Raw genomic sequence first — 20,506 nt, 5'->3', positions numbered from 1 at the left:
GAAGATCTCAGTAAAAAGGTGTTACAGCCAATGGAGTGAAGAGTTTGTTTTTGTTGTGTTGTCTTAAACTGGACTACTCCTTTATTGATCCTTAGCACCTTGTACAGAGCAAATGTTCAAACACTGTTGAGTGTTTCACTAAATAAAGTGTCTACATCTTTTTATTACCGTAAGAATTTGCACATATGACATAATAGGAACTTAACACATGTTTATTGAATAAAGGAATGGAAGGATGAGTGAACAATCAAGGACTCTAGAATGTCTTAGTGCTTTTGAAAGTTAGTGCTTGTGGACTAATACAAAGAAGGAGATAGAAGAGAACAATGACCACAAAAATGAAAATACTAGAACGTTTCCCATACTAATGAGAGGCTGGAATCATTGCCCAGGCCAAAGCTGTTTGCCAAGGAGAAGCAAATTTCTTCTCATCTATAGCACGGATATGAGTAGGATCCCAGGTGTTTGAAGTGTACTTGAAGAGCCAGTTTTCAGAAGTAAGGAACAGTGGGCCATCCCCTCCACCATTAGGGAGAACTAGGGCCAGAGCTTTTGGGTTATATGAGCTCAGCTTGGCTGTATTTCCAGGCAAGACCTTCAAAGTGAGAAAGGAGGAGGCTTTAGCAAAATCTCTTTTTAATTTCTTACTGAATCCTCTGTTTGTCAATTATTTTTTGAGGGGGGTCAGATAGATGTCACTCAACCATTTCCTCTGGAGTCTGACAATGATGGTATGGTAGCCAGCCTCTAAGTTGAGTCCAGTGATCTCTGCTTCCTGGTATTCATTCCCTTGTGTGTGTGCTGAACCTAGTAACTTGCTTTTAATCAGTATAATCAGACAAAAATGATGGAATGTTACTTCCATGATTAGGTTAGAAAAGATCGTGACTTCCATCTTCTTTTACACTTCCTCTTTCTCATTGGGCTGGATGAAGCAAGCTGCCATGCTGAAGAGGACAATATAGTAATGAACTGAGGGCAGCCAACAGTCAAATGAGAACTGAGTCTCTCAGTCCAATAATCTTCGAGGAAGTAAGTTTTCCAACAGCTATGTAAGTGAGCTTGAAAGTAGATATTTCCCCAGTTGAGTTTTCTGATGAAATTGGAATTTTGTGCCAATCAAGAGCTCTTCGTACTCCAACGTTTAAGAAGAAAAAAGGTAAACTGACATACTTTTAACAAGCTGCTTTCTTTTCTTGGGGATTTCTCTTGCATTACAAAGAACATTATCCCTTCATTAAACTCAGTTTGAAAACTACGAGTGGTTTAGCAAATATTAGATTCACTGAAGTTACCAAGTGTTGGTGAAGATGTGGAGAGACAGGCATGTTATTCGTGGAAGTGTAAGTTAACACAAACATCTGGTGAGTATGTGACAAGATATTTTAAACTTTCACACTTGACCCAGCAAGTTCAGCCAGATATTTATTTTAAGGAATAATCAGTTGAGATTAGACCAAGAGGTCATATGGGACATCTCCTTGCACATAGAAAGCTCTACATATGAGCTCTAACATATTAATTGAGCCCTTTACTATGTTCAGGTGCTTTACATATATTATCTCATTTAGTTTTTAAAACGGACTTTATTTTCTATGATAGTTTTAACAGCTAGGAGGAGAGAAACAGTGTGATGTGATGAGTGAAGCAGAGCCTATTCGGGAGAGGAAGGTCAGGGATGTCTCACCTCACTGGGGCGGTGACAGTTCAGCTGAGATCTACATGTCAACAGAAAGCCAACCATGAGAAGATGGGGAACATCATTTTATGTAAAGGGAATGATAAATGTGAAGATCCAGAGGCAAGAAAGTATTGCGTGTTTACAGAATTGAAGGAAGGCCAATCTGGCTGGGACACCATGAGTAAAAGAGAGAGTGATGAAGACAGGAGTTGGAAGGATGAGCAGATCATGCGGTGCCCAGGAGAGCTGGAGATCAGTTTAGAGTCTATAGTAAATGGAATGGGAAGCCCCAGAAAGGTTTTATATAGGTGAGACATAGGATTTGAGTTTACTTAAAACATCTCTCAGGCTGTTGTATGGCGAACAGAATGTGGCAAGCAGCAAGAGAGATCATGGGAAAAGCCAGTGCTGAGGGTGTTCATTTAGAGAGAGATTTTTTTTCTCTAACCTGCTTTCGTTTTTTGTTTTTTAGTGACAGGGTCTTGCTCTGTCACCCAGAGCACTGGTGTGCAGTGGCGCAATCCTCAACTTCCCAGACCAAGAGATTCTCCTACCCCAGTCCCAGGAGTGTCTAGGACAACAGGTATGCACCACCATGGCTGTCTAGGCTTTTAACAAATTTTTAATTCTGTAGAGATGGGGTCTCCCTATGTTGCCCAGGGTGGTCTTGAAATCTTAGACCCAAGTGATCCTCCTGCCTTGGCCTCCCAGAGTGCTGGGATTATAGACATGAGATTTTGTGCCCAGCTATCTCTAACTTTGATGTGTGTGAGCCTCTGCCCAGATTCCAATTAAAGAAACTGTACCTTGAGGTTTGATTAGTTTAAGCGTGGAATTCTTGAGGTTTGATTAGTTTAAGCGACAGATTTTCTTAACCTTGGAGAACTTTTCTCTTTGTCTTTTAAATGCAGAGAGCAATTAGTTGAAGTGAAGCCTAAGTACCTGTAATTTTGTAGAAACTCCCTGGGTGATTTTAATGGGCAAAGAGGGTGAGAACTCTTTAGGACCAATTAGGGACCCCCTTTCTTTCTTGGGGATTACAGTAAGTATAACACATAAGGCTAAAATCCTCTCCTCCCCCAGAATTATGGAGGCAAAGGGCAGTGCAAGGTGCATCAGGCTTTGTCTGCTCCTGGCAGGCCACCTTTCACACAACTACTCCAAATAGGGAAGACAATATCATAAGTAAGAGCCAGGAAAAGTGCCTGTCTTGGCTGTCCATCAGATGACAATGGAATAGGTGTGGAAGGCTGCTGCTGGCCTTCACTGTCTTCACCACTCACAGTCAGCCTTCTTCTGCTTCTCTCAGATCTTTATTCCCCCAACTCAGCTCTCTTAACAAAGCAAAACCCCAGGCATGACTTGTTTTCTCAGCTGCCCTTGGCAATCACATAATTTCCATCCTCTCTGCCCCTGGTGGGAGGGGAGGAGCACACTTGGCCAGTCTCCAGCATGAATTGCCTAGTGCTTGCTTCTCTGTCTCCCTATCACAGCTGCAAGTACCCTGTAGATAGCAGTTTTTCTGCTGCCAGACTGTGGTTTTAAGGTCATTTCTGCTAATGCAAAGCACATTCCAATGGGTTTCAATTTCTAGCTGCTCCTGTGAGATCCAGGCCACTTTTCTCAGTGCTCTCTGCATCCAGCCAGTGCCCTGCCTTATTCTAGCAGCCAGGAATGTTCAACTTTGGAAGCCAGTGAAGTGGGTGGCAAGTTGTTCCATATACCACGTTTCCCTCTGTTTAAGAAGTTTGAAAATGGTATCAGTGTATGTGCGGTGTTCAAGCTGGCATTCTTACGAACATATTTGAAGGATGTTCAACACAAGTAAAGCAATTGACAGACTCCTGTTCATGGAGACTAGGGAATCACTGGAAGCAGTTCCATGCAGTCTTTTTATTCACTGAAGACACTCCACTGAGATGCTTTTCTGAAAGCATCAAGGGCTGAGGTAGGGAATGGTTCTGCCTGGGTGTTCTGATACCATCTGTGTATGGCTGGCCTTCCCCAGGCCCCAAGACTTTGACTCATTAAGAGCAGAGACTCTGGGAAGTTCACCCCTCCGCTGAGTGGACATGTTCCAGGCATAGTTCTCAATGCTGGGGAGACAGATATGAGAGAGGTAGAGATGCTTACACATTCCAACACCATTTAAGGGTGAAGGTGAAGGCTGATTTTGTTTCCTGCCTGCCCAACCTGCTTGGGGTGAATTATTTTGCCAACTGTACGTATGACTTTAAGGATTTGGCCCCTGGGGCTGCAGGTGGTGAGAGGTGGACAGGGTGAACTTCATGTCAAGGCTTCACATGTTATGCTAGGGCAAGACGGTACATTCAACAAAGGCTCAGTGTTAAGCAGATTCTCTGCCAAGGACTTTGCAACTATAAGTCAGGGTTCCCACCACTGCTGCAAATTAGGCAATGTCCACTGTACCTGGCTTTGTTGGGTGAGGGAAGGGACAGTGTGTAACCTTGGAAAAGCTAATTCACTTTGTCAAGGGGCTGGAAAAGGATCTGGCTAGACAGGCCTCTTGTCAAGGGCAGCATTAGCTAATGTCTGAAATGAGGGTCACCTCAAGGTTTCACCTGAAGGAGCTCTGCCGATTTCTGTGTTGAAGTTAATAGAGTTGGTAGAAATCACAGACATGACTTCATAGCCTGAGATTCACTGGACTGACACAGCCACTGCTGAGTGTTGCTGCAGCCTAGACCAAGCCCTATAGGTATTCTTGATCTTGCTCTCATCTGTGCAGTGGAAAGATGCAGGTATGAAGTATGGGGAAATCAAACCAAATGACAAACACGAAGGCTCTTGTAAGATTCAGGGGCTTGTGTGAATGTTAGGAAGCAAGGTGGTTACCAGGTGGTTGTGCTCAGTGCTGCAGAGAAGGGGCTGCTGAGGGGCATCCTAAAGTCTTGTGTCATAGCTCCTGGGAGCCTAGAAGGAGGAGAGGCAGTTGCTGTGCATGTGGCCTCTGTCCTCTGGGATTTCCAGCTCCTGGGGCAGGGTGATGAGGGAGTGAGAAGGCATGGCCTCCCTTTCCTGAGAACAGGAAGAAAGAAGGAACTAGTTCTGCTTCTCCTTTGAGGGTGTGCTGTGCGTGGAGTGTGCAGGGCAGAGCTTTGACATTAACTGGCAGTGGACTTGAGCAAGGCATGACTTTTCTGGGTTTCTGATTCCTCTTCAGTAGGCACTATCTCTATTGGCTCTGCCCACTTTTATGTCTAGTGATTTTCTAAGAATTTTAAAACCTACTTGGGAAACATCCACATTTTAATGTAAAGACAAAAGTCCTTATTTAAGTCATCACTAAGTTCTGCAGTTCAGTGGTCAGCAGATATCAGGGAGGGAGGGCATAGGCCACACTTTTTGGCCCCACTTCTTGATCCTTGACAACCCTATGAGAGGTATGATGCCCCTTTCCCAGTGAGGTGCCAGGTGCCACTAGAGCCAGGGAAGTGCTGGGAAACCACTTTCTCAAGCGGCTTCAGCTTCATGCAAACAAATAAGCACATGGAGGCTTGTGTTATTATGAAGTTTAGCTGCAGAAGTGTGCAGGTGCCAGAGGATGCAAATCATCCTACTTTTTTACAGCCCAATGTCACTGGCAACAGACCTTAGAAATGAGCCATAACCTTCATTTCGCAGGAAGGGAAACAGACCCAGGAAGTTGAAGAGATTTGCTTGACTTTGATGGCAAAATTGAAATGAGAACTCAAGATTTGCACCCCTCACTCTCATTTGTAGAAATATTCTGTTTCTAAAATGAAAGAATACTTGTTTCTTTTTGCCCTCCTCTCCCCCTTTCCTTAGTCCCTCTCACAGCCAGCTACTTTTATTTCTGTATCGTGAAACATCTGCCTGTCTCCGTTCGTGGAGCACCCACGTTCCTCAAGCTGTTGTTCCCATGGGAGGTTGGGCCGTATGGGCCAGACAAATGGCTTAGATAGCTGACTTCTGGTTAAACCTGCCCTCTGCCCTCTTTCAAATGTCTCCCATCCCAGTTTTTTTAAATCCCTTCATAAATATGTTGGTAGGGCAACCTTCTAGTTCTATGCCTTCACCCCCCTTTTCATCTTAAAGGTAGCAAATGCTAGGTCACTATTACAGATGGTGGTCTAGGTGAACATTGGGAAAGTCATCTTGCTTCCCAGGCCTCAGTTTCCTCATTGGTAAAATGAAATAAGGAAAGGAGCCCACGGTTAAAAGCTGGAGTAAAGGTCTCTAGATCCTTCTTTAACTTCAATTTAATAAAAATTTTAGAGATGAGGTCTTGTCTGGCCTTGAACTCCTGGATTCAAGTGATCCTCCTGCCTCAGTCTCCTAGTAGCTGGGGCTATAGGTGTGCCCCTCCATGCCTGAGGAAGCTTTCTTTAGCTCTAAAATCTGAACTCCACAAGGACATTGATCTGCCCTGGAAGAACCAGGGAGCCTTTTCCATTTACCCACCATAGGTCAGGCAACAGGTGTTTTGCCTGCTGCTGAAAGAAGTTCTCATAATCAAGACTGCCTGCGTATTTTACAGGGATCAGTGCAAAATGAAATGTGGGGTCCCATGGCAGCCCCTTAAGCCAAGCACAGGGCCTGGGTGATGGCACAGGCCATGTGCCCATGGAACTGCTCTGCTCAGGGTTACACCAGGGATTTGACAGACTCCAGCTGATGCAGGAAGGAGTTAGGTCTGGGCTCATGAGAAGGATATTCCTACCTCAGTGGCCAGGGTTCATGCTAGGATGACAATAGTCCCACAGCCCACCTCATGCCCACACCTCTGTCACCAGTATCTGCTTAGGAAGAATGGCTGACTTTGCTAGTGCTGGTTCTTCCATTTCTTGAGGAAAGAGTCCGCTGTTCAATAGGGAGCTTCAGGTTTCCAGAACAGATTACTGACTGTTTTGGAGTCTGCAACTGACCCCAGTGCCCCCTGCTTTTGGGGACAGAGTGGCCAAGCCACTTTCTTCTGTTCATCTAGCCTTCCCCCTTCACTTCCTCATAATGAACCTCTTTCATGCCTCAGATCACCGACTCCATTCCCTGCTCATTAGACTTGGGTGGCATCTTGGTCCATGATTAAAAAAAAAAAAAAAAAGGAAAAAAAATCCCTCCAAATTGCCACCAGAGTCTCTTGATGTCTCAAGAAGAACATGTAGCCAGAGATGTTGGGTGATCCTCACTTGAGTTGCCTAAGAGTGTGAGATTCTCTTCTGAATTTAATTTTTAAAACAAATTTTCTTTTTCTTATAGTATAAAAATGCTCTGGGCCTTGCACCATTTCAGGTTTTGGATTTAATTCCCAGTCCCTTTATAACCTTGGCAGCTGGGCTTCACTTTCATCAGCCTTTCCATTTCCCTGCTTGTAGGCCTCTCACAACCCCACTCACTCTTCATATCACACAAATGAGTTCATTCTCAGCTCCATACACTCCGTGTGCCTTCTCTTTCTCCTGGATCTCTTTATGATGATCTAGCTTCTTCAGGTTCATGGACACCTTGAAAAGTCATCTGTGAATTCTTTCTTACTTTGTCATTCAAAGCATTTTGCTCCCTGACTGTCTATCCCTTCCTCTCTCCATTCTAACAGATGAGTTTACTTGTGTTTCATCCTTCCATCCATCCATCCCTCCATCAGCCCATGTGTCTATTTTGTATCAGTCACTGGGGACAGAGAGATGACATGGTAAGTTACTGTCGTCAGGACACGGCAGTGTAGGGGTGCGGAACAGGATATATAAATGAAAAATTAGTGAGAGTGCAACTCGATATGCACAAGACACAGAAGCTGTAAAATGAGACATATTGGATAGTAAATAAGGAGCTGGGAAGGATGTGCTGGCAGGAGAGCTGGGCACCCTTTAAGCGGAAGGAACACCATGCACCGGCCTGGGTGGATATAAAAGCATGCTGCATGCAGGAAGCGCTGAGTTTGGAAAATTGTTGAGGCACAAAGTAGGAGAATCTGGGGACAGGGCAGGGATTGGTGAGAATTAGTCTGGAGTGTCAGGCAGGGCCCAGGGCTTCAGAGGCCCTCTATGTTATGCTAAGGCTCTCAGGCTCATCCTGACAGTCCTGGGGCTCCCCCTATTGGTTGGTTTTAAGGAAGGGAGTGACATGGTGAGACTAGTTTGGAGAAAACTCTGGCAACACTGCTGAGGATAGGTTTCACAGGTGATTCTCCAAGACAAGGAGGCCTGTTGGGGGTACGAGTAGGAATGATGTTACCAGGGAGGAAGACGACACATTCAAGAGGTGTTGTGGAGGTAAAGTTGGTAGCGCTGAATGATAGGTGGGCGGAGTAGGGGGCTGCCATCCAGGTTTCTGGCTTGAGAAAGTGTGTGCTTGGGAATTCTGTGCCCACACCCAGTCCTGTCTAAACTAGCGGCCATTCTGTCTCAGGCCTGCCGCAGTTGCCCCTGTAGTCTGTTTTGTTACCAACACATAAATCAGGCCTTCATTTCTTACCTAGATTCTTCAAGTATCCTCTTCATCTCTTTCAGTCCATCCTACAACATGCTGCCATGGTAATCTTCCAGGGACAGCTGAACAATTCCCATTGCAGAGTGAATGATGTCCCAGCTTTTAGCATCACCATCAATATTCATTGCTAAAGGAGATATTCTTTTCCTGTAGAGTCCAATTTTTGAGAGAAGATGAGCCATGTTATATGTGAAGTAATTGAATGTCAAGTCTTCTTTAAGGGGGGGTGGGGCACAGAATTCCTACTCTGAGGGCAATGAAGGAAGCAGGCAGGGTGTCTCCAGGGATGACCCCAGGTGATCCTGCCTGTGCCCATCATTTTTTTCAGGTGTATCTTCCATGTCTCCCCCTGGCCTTGGGCTTTCTGGTCTGGTCTCATTGCTGCTTAAAATGGACCCCTTTCTCACCTGGGTCTTTGCAGACTGCATTGTCTCTGCCTGGAATAATTTCACTCACATTCCTGTCTGTTGAAATCCTACCCATCTTTTGATATCCAGCCAAAATGCAAGGACCCCATGAGTCCCCTGTGGGAATGGATCCTTCAGAAGCATTTTCCTTTCTATGGCACTCTGCATATTTACTATGCACAGCACCTAACATGTCTTGTATTTTATCTCCCCCACTGGACCACTAGATTGGGAGCAGAAATGGAAAATCAGAGCTCTTAATCCTGGGTCCAGCCTGTGAATGTGTTTTGTTAGTTTGCATGTTTTTTCCCCACCAAATTTAATTTATTAAAAAATTATAACCTATGTTAAATATACAGAAAAGGTGACAATACGATATAATAATGTATATTTGGGACTTTTCACCAAGAATGAACAGATTTGCTGCTGACATCTCACCACCTACTTTTTAAGAAATAAAATATTACACATACATTTTGAATACTAGCCCACGCATTCCTCTCTTGGAGCAGGTCTTTGAGCTGTTTTTTAAAATTTAGAGTTAGTTGCTAATATTTAGAAATCAAGAGATTTCACATAAAAGTTGGCCTCTGGCTACTTTCCTGCCAGTTCTCAGCAGGCCATCACGGGTTCCCAGCCCCATCCTGGCCCTCAGAGCCTGGCTCTCAGGTGGTGGAAACTTTTGTCAAGTACCTGAGCTCCTCATCTGCCCTCCATACATGCTTCCCAGCAGACGGGGGGCCTCCTTATGCCCCTCGTCTTCCTCTGCACCACTGCCCATGCTGTGCCCCCTGTCTGGACCCAGGAATTCAAGGCCTCATTTAAGTCCCACTGGTTCCTGTGGCTTTTCCCAGTGACCAGCTCAGCTCCATTCTCTGTACTCATATACACCTAGCCCTTAAGCCGGTGGCTGAGAACTTGCCTGTGTTTTTATTCATTCCCTTGCCAGGTACCCTGCAGAGCCACCTAGATGGAGGAAAGGGACCCAAAAATCCCCACTGGGTCAGGCTTCCTTGCTCTTCCCTCCGAGACTTGCTGCCTCCATGTGGTGCATGGCGTGAGGTTCAGCGAGGCTTGCTTGGTGCAGGAGCTCTGCCTGCCTGGCACCCTCAGTTGTAAGAAGGGATGGCACATTTTGTTGGCCGCAACACTCCGAGGCCTTTGTGCTTGTCCAGTTGAGACTGCTGGCCCATCCAATTTCTTCCTCTCTTTCTGTGATCACCCCTCACTGCCCATTGGAGGTATAATCTTTCCCATCACTTCTCTGTGAACATTGCCCTCACTGGTCAATAGGAGTGGGGTTTCACTAGGCTGAAAAACCAGGGGGAAAGGCTCTTGTCCCAGATTCCACCACCCTCCTATCCTTCCCATGCTATTTGTCATAAACATATGGATGGTGGGCATGCCTTACAAGAGTTGGAGAGGTGCTGGCTCTTGCATTTTGTTCAGTGGATGGGGCAAGAGGGGTGTTCCATTTTTCACTTTACCCCACTGCCTAGGGCCATTCCACCCTGATGCTGGTGCTGATCACCTGTCCCTTGGTGCTTTGAGGTTAATCATCTGTAAATTTTCTGTGTAAGAAAGAAGCCATCTTGATGTTGAGTGTGACCCTCATCATGGCTGTGATATACCCAGGTCCAGAGGGAGACAGCTTCCCTTCCCACACTCTGGACCCACAGCAACCTCCTCACCCGCTTCAGTTCAACCGTGTCCCTAATCCCCCTGAAAGTGTTTCTTTTGACCGTTGCTTCTTTGGTTGATTAATGACTATGTCATCACTGAAGTCCCCAAACTTGTCTTTATTGGCCTCCTCTCCTCAGGGAAATTGAGAAGAATGTGAGGGCCAGTGATAAAAGGGGAGATGTAGGGAAGGAGAAGCTAAGGAGTTGGAAGAATAAAGGAAGAAAGGATATGATTTAATGGAAAGATGGATAAAAAAGGAGGGAGAGGCAGTTATATCTGGGGATGTGGGATAGTAGACTTCTACTTTTTGAGCTGAGTAGGAGATAAATTTTCTGGGAAGCTCACCCTTGTTCTCTTTACTTGCCCAGGAACCTATGGTATGGCTTCATTGCGTGATTTGAAAGGTTGAAATGCAGGGTTATGAATAACCAGAATGACCAGCACACATATAGCTATGGGAGGTGTGTTCTACAGACCTTCAAGGAAATTGGCACTGAAGCTGGTGGAGGCTAAATGCATTTTTCCTTCTCTCTCCCCTGCTCAGGGCGGTTTGGTAAGGCATGCAAACCTTTTCAGGTGCCCCTCAGGGATTCTCTTGGGTTCTAGAGAGTTTCCTGCATGGAATTGGGCAAGAAGGAGGTAACCCATGGGAGTTGGGGCTCTCTCAAGGAATGGCACCCCATGCTCCAGTGCTCTGCTGTACCACTGACAAGACAAATTCAGGCTGAGTGTTTCAGTGGAAAGATAAGGACTTTCAAGGCTGACTCCCTGGTAGCAGGTCTAGTCACTAATCAGTTGGTATGACCGTGAACAAGTTTCCCCCCTGATAAAATGGAAATAGTCATCTCACATCAGAGGTTTCTGATGAATATTAAATAAGGTAATATATGTCATATGTAGGTCATGTTGTAGTTGCCCGAAACATACTAGAGCTTATTCAGTCTTCATCCGCCCTTCCTGACCCTCCCACTACTCTGCCCACCCCTCAAACCCTGGTTTCATGGTACTCTTCTAAACTGGAGATGGTGATACCTTGAAATGAAGGGAAAGGAGGAAAGTATGTATTAATAGAAACCACACCTCCCTCCAGTTAAGCATTAAAGCATTTATTGCTCTTTTCATTGAACTGTGCGAAGAAATAGGAGATTTAAAAAAAAAAGAAATACTTTTTCATTTAAGAGGGGAAATGGAGCTCTAGTAGTCAAAAGAGACCCTCAAGTTAAAAGAGATCCCAAATTGTTCAGAATTAGCCACTGATATTTGGTAACGGCAAATCACATTGTCTGTCCTTTGGTATATGGTTAGCACAGAAAGCTTCTGGTTGGGCCAGTGACTGCGCAGGTTTTGATGACACGAGGAAGACAATAAGTTGGCCATTGTGTGAAAGGGAGGCAGCAGGACCTGGGCTTGTGCCCTTGTCACCTTCTGTATGAAGCCAGGAGGATGAAGCTTGATGATATCTCCTGTAGCGATTGAAGGGGAGTTGACAGGTATAAATTGGCCTGAGCAGGAATCTCACTATTTCCAGCAGGAAGCCAATCCAGCATATCAGGGCTAAAGGAAGGCTCCATCTGGAATCAAGGCAGAGGCCAAATTCTTTGCTCAGGGTGTAACTAAGGTTGTCATAGCTTTGGTAAGACGTGTCATCTGAGATATAGTAGAACTGTCCTCGGATGCTTAGGGCCTTCTTGGGGTCCTGCAGGGACCACAAGACCAGAATGTGGGCCCAGGCCACATTGCCAACATAGACTGTGTTGATGTGGATAACTTGCTGACACTTGACAGGATCCCATTGTAATGGGGCCTCATTTGTAGTGGCAGAAAGTATAGGGCTTCCTTCCTTATAGATATACATGAGTCTTAAGGCACAAATGTACAAGATACCGCTATTTTTCAGTGTTCACCCATTAGCTGCCAGCACGGCCTCCTCAGCAAGCTTTTTGCTCTATGGGTATGGAGCAGGCCATATGTTTTCCAAAGGCTCTTATTCGTGGGCATTCTGGATGATCTCATTGCAGGAGTTGGGCCTGGATACTTCTATGATGCTGGTGTGGATGAAGCCTGGCATACTAGCTTGGACACAGGTTCCCAACAGAAGTTGGGTACCTGCCCACGAAGAGTATGCTGTCAGTGTCAGGAAATATCCCTATGGGGCCGCAACCACGTGCACAGATCCATGTGCCCCACTCCTCACTCCCAAGTGCAGTGGTTGTAACACACTTGGGTTACAACTGAGTGTTGTATTCTTCTGTGGCTCTGACAGAGATTGGGCCATGCTGCAGCCATAGGAAAAACATAAAAATAAAAATAAATGAACATTTGGGCTCTAGAGAGGAGAATTTCTAGACTTTTGGGTTTTGTGGACGTGTGTGTGTGTGTGTGTGTGTGTGTACGTGTATACTTTAATTTTGGAAAAGAACCTAGGGTTATCACTTTATATTTTGGCAAGTAAGAATATTGGAAAATTATGATTTTTCATTGATACCATTAAAGACAGATTATTTAAAATCTAAAAAATCAGGATGCTACACTCTGAGAATATGGACAGTCCCAGTCCTTAGGCACAAAAGGGCAGTGGAAGAATTCACATCACGCACACACATTCACAGTTGTATGTTAAGGCAATATATGCTCTTAAATATATACATGCAATTGCTGGTATTTTTCTCATTTTGTTGAGGACTAATAAAACTTTTTCTCATTTTATTGAAGACTAATAAAACTTTGACTAGCAAAACCAAATCCCTGAAGTCACTGAGCAAATAGTGTGTTTGGGGAGATTCTGGATACCCACACACTTTTCCTGATTGTGTGTTCTCCAGGCAAGCTGCTTCCAACTCTGGTTGTGACCCTGTTTACCCAGTTATGTAAAGGGGGGGTGGTGGTAATAAATAAACCTTCCTTCTACTTAGTATTCCAAACCCTGCACTGGTGTTTCCTGTGGAGCCTGGTGGAGGACTGGGGAGGGAGTGTGCCCTCTGCTGGTAACACCTGCATGGGGAGGACCTTGCAGCCTCCCCTGAGCTGTGTGAAAGCAAAGCTCATGGAGGTATCCAGAGCATCTTCCCTTGAAGAAGGAAGAAAAATCATGGGCAAAGGATCATTTTTATTTGCTTATTTTTGTACTCTTGGCTCCTTTTAAAGTCTCTGTGCAATTTGAGTTTCTGGAGAGACAGTATCATCTTCAAAAATTAATCTAGTGGCAGAGAAAATATGGAGTTAGTTTACCTTCAAGGGGTAAATGACCAACGTTGTGAAGTATTCTCTAAGCCTGCCAGTGATAATGGTTTTAGGAAACAGATGCCTCTAACACTTCCCCTGTCATTTCACATCCCCTGTTGCTGGGAGCTGTAGAGAGTAAGAATTAAAATGAAAAACTAGTTTTCTTAGCATACTCCTTGCACTGTAGGGGTACTTACAGGTTATGGGTAAGTAGAAACTGAAAAGGTTTTTTTTTTTTTCTTTTAGATGGTGCTGGAGACCCAAAAGCAATTAGTTGCATTAGAAAAGGCATCAGAGTAGACTGAATGTGGAGGGCCAGGCCAGCAGTGGGGTGCTATGGTCCTGAAGAGACTGGGCTCTGGGAATCAGAGGGTGAGACTATATGACAAGATTCCTTAAGCCAATGTGTCTGAATTTAAAGTAGGTTGGAAAGCCACAATTTGCAAAAACCACCCAATATTTAAGGGATGAGGATCGAATGAGGCTGCACTTTGGGCACCTGGCAAGAAATGGCTCTGTAATAGTAGGCCCAGTGGTGAGCTGAAGAGATTGTATTCTGGATACGGGGAAAATCTTATGGTTAAGAAAATATTGTGGGAAGGCATGTGCTGGATAATTCTGTCCTGACAGACCTCTGTGAACCAGCTTTGCTAGTTCTCTCAAGAGGACTTCTTCTTTGAGGTGGGCAGGAGGGCTCTGAATGTTCTCATCAGCCTGCACACAAGGTTCAAAATGATGACTATGGTGACATCTGGAAGGTATGATTTTTGCGCTGGGAGGCAAGCGGTGGCTTGACATCAAGAGTCTGAAGTTGGAGTTTAGTTTACCTTTTATTGGAGCCACAGTAGAAAGAGCATCCACAGCCTTTGGAGTCACACAGGAGTTAATTTAAAGCCTAACTCACCTACTTACTTACTTACCTGGGGAACCTAGGACAAGTTACTTGTCATCTCTTAGCCCTAGTTTTATCATCTAAAAAACTAAAGTTAGCAGTCTTGAACTCCCTAGTTGGTAGTGATCAGCAAAGACACTTGGCCCAGAGTACAGCAGGTGTTCAGTGGAGAAACTTCTCTTTCCATCCTGTCCTTCTTTCTGATTCTCATTTTCCCACATTGCTCCATCTCCTCCCCAGGATACTGTACCTTTCACATTGGCTTTCATGATAGACTGTCTGTGAGTGACACCGAAGACGTCAATGATAGAGGCAGTGTGGATGACGACCAAGACGTCCTGGCAGGCTCTTTTAAGGCATGACTCAATCAGAATGTCTCCTTCCAACACTGTTAGCTTGGTCTTGTTTTGGAGCTTTGCATGAACATGGGTCAGGTCATTGCAATGATTTCTGGATCTGGCTAGGAAGTTTTCTGATAAAGGTGATGTTTCATAAGTGCTCAAGGATGTTAGAGTGGGGGTGTTAGAGTGGAGGGTGTACATTCCATAAAAGGAACAAGTAAACAAAGACAGAGAAATCAGCATGTGTTGTGGTTGATTGGGAAAGAACAAATATTTGTTTGTACCTCACCTCACTCCAGGAAAGTAATCTGAACAGTGAGTTGTCAGGTGTGCTTAGAATGTAAGCATTGCTAGAGCCATGGGAATCTCACCAAATTTCTTAAGGGGAGTAGGGTGATTGTGGAGAGTTAGGTATAAGAGGAAAATATTTTAATTTAATTCTATATGTAACCAGGAATAATGATTTTGGGTCTCTAGCATCATGTCAAATAAAACCTATTATTTATGTTTAAAAGAAGTACAAAAACAGACTGGCCATGGTGGCTCACCCCTGTAATTCCAGCCAGCACTTCGGAGGTTGAGGTGGGTGGATCACTTGAGCCCAGGAAGTTGAAACCAGTCTGGACACCGTGGTGAAACCCTGTCTCTACTAAAAATATAAAAATTACCCAGGCTATAGTGCCTATAGTCTCAGCTACTTGCGAGGCTGAGGCAGGAGGATGGATGGAGCCCAGGAGGTGAAGGTAGCAGTGAGCCAAGATTATGTCTCTGCACTCCAGCCTGGGTAGCAGAGCAAAACGCTGTTTCAAGAAAAAAAAGAAAGAAAGAAAGAAAAAAAAACCGTAAAAGGGAAACAGAAGCAGAGTTGTGATGCAGGAAGTTAACCTTGGCTTGAGGATATAAAACGGACTGGTATAGGGGAAATGAGAAAGCCAGGTGATCAAGAGATTAATCGGAATGTCTGTGCCAACATTTAGATGAGGACTGGAACCAGGGTCGAACAGTGGAAGCAGAGGAGGGGAGAGATACACCAGGTTTGAATTTCAGACCTTACCTTGAAGGTCCTGGTACCTATTGGAGCTGGGCTGAGAGGAAAAGGAGAAGATAAAATCACCCCTACAGTTTCCTGCTTGGGCAACTGGGAGGAGAGTGGAGCCATGACTCAGGAATTGTACATAAAATGATGAAATAATGAATTATGAATGAATGAATTTCATTGAAATGATGAATTTCGTTGAAAACTCTTATTAAAATAGCATCAAAAGCAGACAGCGATGCTGACAATGAGTTAGCCACCGATGAACTGACATTCCAACTGTCTAGCCAGGGGCAGTGGTTACAACATCAATGTCTTCAGGCTTCTCTGAAATCCACAGGTAGTTATGCTGCCAGTAAAGTTATCACCTGGAATTAACCCACAAAATGAGCACCATGCTACATGGAGCTCGGATAAATACTCTACTCTCATTTGTGCTTTATAATTTGCATACGGCTCACAGCTTGCTTATTTCCTTGTATCTCTATCTCAAGAGGTAGGTATTCTGAGTCCCACTTTATTGGTGAGGAAACTGAGGCTAAGAGGTTAAGGAGAGATCTAAGGCCAGGCTTCTAGTGAAGGCTCAAACCTGCCCATCCCACCTGCCATTTTTGTACCCTGTACCCCAGGTGCAGGACTGGCTGTTTAGAATCAGCTTTTCTGAGAAAGGGTAAGAATAAGCCAGTTTAACTGAAACTGGCAACAAAGGCTAAAGAACAGTGAGAGTAAAATTCAGAGTGAAAAATTCAAGGCTGGAGAAATTCCTTCTCGGGGTACAAGCAGGACCGTTTGCTCTCCTGATGCCTCTGCCATGTTTTGTCTACTTCCAGACCCTTCCCTTTGTCAGGCAACTCTAAGAAGGTCCTGCAGTGGGGGGAGGTAGGAAAGAGGCTGTTGGGGAGGAGGTGGCTAACAGCCTGAGAGTGGAATTTTCTCTGGTTGTTTTTCCACCTCTGCCCTTCCTACTCCCTTCCTCTGCTTCTTCTTTGCTGCCAACTTCAGACAGACTGGCTCAAAGGAATTGCTATGTCAAAGCAGAAGAACTCCAAAGCAGAGAGAAAAGGACTCTTCCCCCAATGAGTTTTCAGGGATCTAGAGGGACCAAGAAAGGGGACTTTTGTTGATGAAGCCATAGCTCCCTCCTTCTCCAAGGCACTGTGGACTTGGCAAGTGTTTTATGTAGACTAAATGCAGTTGCTTTTATGGCATGACTTGAGCTAGAGGGAGGTCTAGAGAAGCTGCTAGACAACTACAGCTTAAGAGCACAGAAGCTGCACTACACTGTCTGGGTTCAAATCCAGCTTTGCCATAATCTAACTGTGGTACCTTGGACAAGTTGATTAACCTCTCTGTCTCGTCATCTGTAAGAAATAAGACTAATAATATTACCAATCTCATAGGGTTGTTATGGGAAGTAAATGAGTCAGCACATGCAAAACCTTTAGCACAGTGCCTGGCACAGAAAGAACACTGAAAGGATTCTCTGTTTTTATCTTCATACAGGCCCTGCCCATCCATTATGCCCCCTGCATTTTCACCATAGCGGAACTGTTCCTCTAGGCTGAGCATTGCTTTTTTCCTGATATCAGATGTTAGATTGCAAATATTGCTGAGACACAAGGATTACAAACATTTAATATTGGTCGTGCATTAATATTTGTTTACCAAAGACACCATTAAAACAGAGAGTGGAGGAAATCTGACATTTGAAGAGGTCAGAGAAGAGTGAAAGGAAGAGTAGATTGTTGGGTGTGGTCCCGGAGTGCTGTCAATGGGGGGCTTCTCTGTGCACAGGGCAGGACCCTCTGGGCAGCCAGAGCCCACATGTAGACACACAGTCCCCCCAATCATTTGGGTTGGGGAAGATGACAGGGAATTGGTTTGGGACACACATGGAGGCAAAGGAAGAGACTGAAGACCCACCTTGCCAAGCATCAGCTCAAGGGTCAAGTGATGAAGCCTCTGGATGAAGCTCTGGTCTGAGCTGTGCTACACATTAATCAGATGTTCTTGGCAAGTCACTCTGTTTCTGCACCTTGATGGGTTCATAGTTCAGTTGGATGTTACCCCTCTTCTTTTTTTTTTTTTTTTTTTTGAGATGGAGTCTTGCTCTGTCATACAGGCTGGAGTGCAGTGGCATGATCTCAGCTCACTGCAACCTCCACTTCCTGGGTTCAAGTGATTCTCCTGCCTCAGCCTCCTGAGTAGCTGGGATTATAGGGGCACGCCACCATGCCTGGCTAATTTTTGTATTTTTAGTAGAGACGGGGTTTCACTATGTTGGCCAGGCTGGTCTCAAACGTCTGACCTCGTGATCTGCCCGCCTTGGCTTCCCAAAATGCTGGGATTAGAGGCATGAGCCACCACACCTGGCCTGTGACCCCTCTTCTAACTCCCTCATGGGTCTATTCATACAAGGAGTCTATTCAAATTCTGCAGTCAACTTATTGTGGTGATAACAGACAAATGGTTAAAAAAAAGTCATATATGTGAAATCTAAATGAGGCATGTCTGGCCTCATACTGCCTCTTACTCTGTCTCTGCTCTGTGCTGTGCACTAGTGCGCACTCTCTCCCTCTCACTGATGCTCTCTCTCTCTCTCTCACTCTGTCTTTCTCATTCTCTCTTTGTGATTATCTCTCCCCTCATTTCTCTCTGTCACACACAAATGCACACACACACTGACACACTCATCTTTTTTTTTTCCATTTCCTTTTATTTTACCTTCACTAAAGATGCTAAGGATGCTACAAAACGAAACAAAGCCCGGGGCAGTCTAGAGAGACAGGGACTCACTGGTGAGGTCTCCAGATAAATAGTGTTTTCTGTGAATGTTGCACAGCAATTGGCAAGACAAAAAGCTTCAGAACATAAATGAGTTGTAGACAAGAAAGAGAATTGATGTGGGATTTTTTAGATGAGAAGAAAAAATGCATGGAGGCTGAGGTGGCTACCTCTCAAGTTCTGTGTCAGGGCCAGAATCCAGTCTCCAGACATCCCATCCAGTATCTTTCCCACTATGCCATTTTATACTATTTAATATTTCTTTTTTGATTACTGTGGATGTGGTATTGGCTTTGATTTGACTACAACTTTCCATAACTTGCTAGACAAGTTCCACCTCCCAACATGCATGGAGGGTTTAAGATGGAGCCAAACACCTATAACTCAAGTTTACTTACTGGAAAATTCCTTCCTCAATTCCGGTCTGAAGGCCTTTTCCAAGGCCCTGATCTCCTTCAGCTCCTTCTCCTTCACCAAGAGATGGATGATTCTCTGATCCAGAAACATTCCTGCTCCTGTCACAAGGAAGTTCCAGCCCATCATGGCTAATCCAAAGTAGCAGGAAACCCTCGCCAGGGAGCAGAAGATGCTGGGGAACAGATCTGATTCTAAGGTGACCCAGGAGAGGGCTAAGAAGACTGGTCAAATGGTTATATACTCACACAGATCCCTTATTTTCCTCCACCCTCTTTTTTTGCAAAAATTCTGTGTCCCCACCACTGCCAGTGGTAGTTGAAAAAAAAAATGAAAAAGCTCTAGCCATTTGTTAGATTGTTAAAAGGTGGACCGAGTAATCAGGGTGCTGGTCACCTCATCCCCTGTGGCAGGTCTGAAGCTTTATGCACTGTGGCTTCTGGCCCAGCTCGTATCAATTTGTACTCTGGCCACATACTCATTGCTGTCTCCTCCTGCAGGATCCCTTATCTCAGGAGAATAGTGACCTTTAGGTTATATCTAGTTCTTCCCAGGAACAGTAGGAGAAATCCAATCTTAAGGCTGCAGTGTGATAGAGTCTTGGGTTTAGTCTTAACATGATACTGGCCAGTTGATACCAGCTGTCTGGGATCTGCAACCTGTGATCTTAAACTAGAGTGGGAGAAATCTCCCAGTGAAATGTGAATTTTGTCCTTGTGCAATAAATACATCTGGAGGGAAATCTACGTTAGCCCATTATCTCCTCTGTCAGAGTATCATTTGAAATGTTGCTGCTATCTTGCAGAGTTTAGAAATTTGCAAGGGTGACAGCTCCAATCACTAAGTTTTATGGAGGTGACTTTCTTTCGAGCTCAATATATCCAAAACTTCAATCGCCATTTTCCCCTGGAGACTTCTGTGTTCCTAGATGAAGAACATCATTGAAGGAAAGCTATCTAGTGATAACCACTTAATGATATGACCTGTACCACAAGAATAGGGATTTTTAGTTGTATGCCACAATGACTTTTATCATAGATGTTTGAACTTATCTTATATTTTTGCCTGCAAAACAATTCTCAGCAAATTCCTGGAGATGCTGTAAGTGCTTTTGAAGCCTATGCCCCAGAACTGCCCACATATCTCCATCGTAAGCTCCCCAAGACACTTTCCTCTATTTTAAAAAATCGAGATGTAATTTATAAATAAATCAATGCCCAGATCTCCAGTGTTCAGTGTCAGTGAACCTTGACAGTCATATATGCCCATTTAAGTACCACCCAAAAGAAGATATAGATCATTTCTTTCACTCCAGAAAGATTTTTCTGCCTGTTCTCTGTTATCTCTCTGCCCTTCCCTCAATCCACCTCATAGGTATTGTGCATGGAGTATAGAAAAATTGACCATTGGTTGTCTCTATTGTTTGTTCATTTTTCTATTTCATGATTTTCATTATTTTTTAATTGACTTACATTTATTGACTTTGGGTTTATTTCACTCTTCTTTTTCAGGATTCTTATGATAAAATCATAGATAATTAACTTTACTCCTTTGCTCATTTCCAGTATAGACAAT

General features: G+C 44.5%; 1 pseudogene; it reads right to left on the bottom strand.

The window, feature by feature from the left end:
* Window positions 1–10,308: 10,308 nt before the first annotated feature.
* Window positions 10,309–19,810, bottom strand: LOC100990869 (3 beta-hydroxysteroid dehydrogenase/Delta 5-->4-isomerase type 1-like; annotated as a pseudogene).
* Window positions 19,811–20,506: the final 696 nt, after the last annotated feature.

Source organism: Pan paniscus, chromosome 1, assembly GCF_029289425.2.
Source record: "Pan paniscus chromosome 1, NHGRI_mPanPan1-v2.0_pri, whole genome shotgun sequence".
In the NCBI taxonomy this organism is placed as follows: Eukaryota; Metazoa; Chordata; class Mammalia; order Primates; family Hominidae; genus Pan; species Pan paniscus.
The sequence above is the reverse complement of the archived record's forward strand: the minus strand, read 5'-3'. Positions and strand labels throughout refer to the sequence as shown.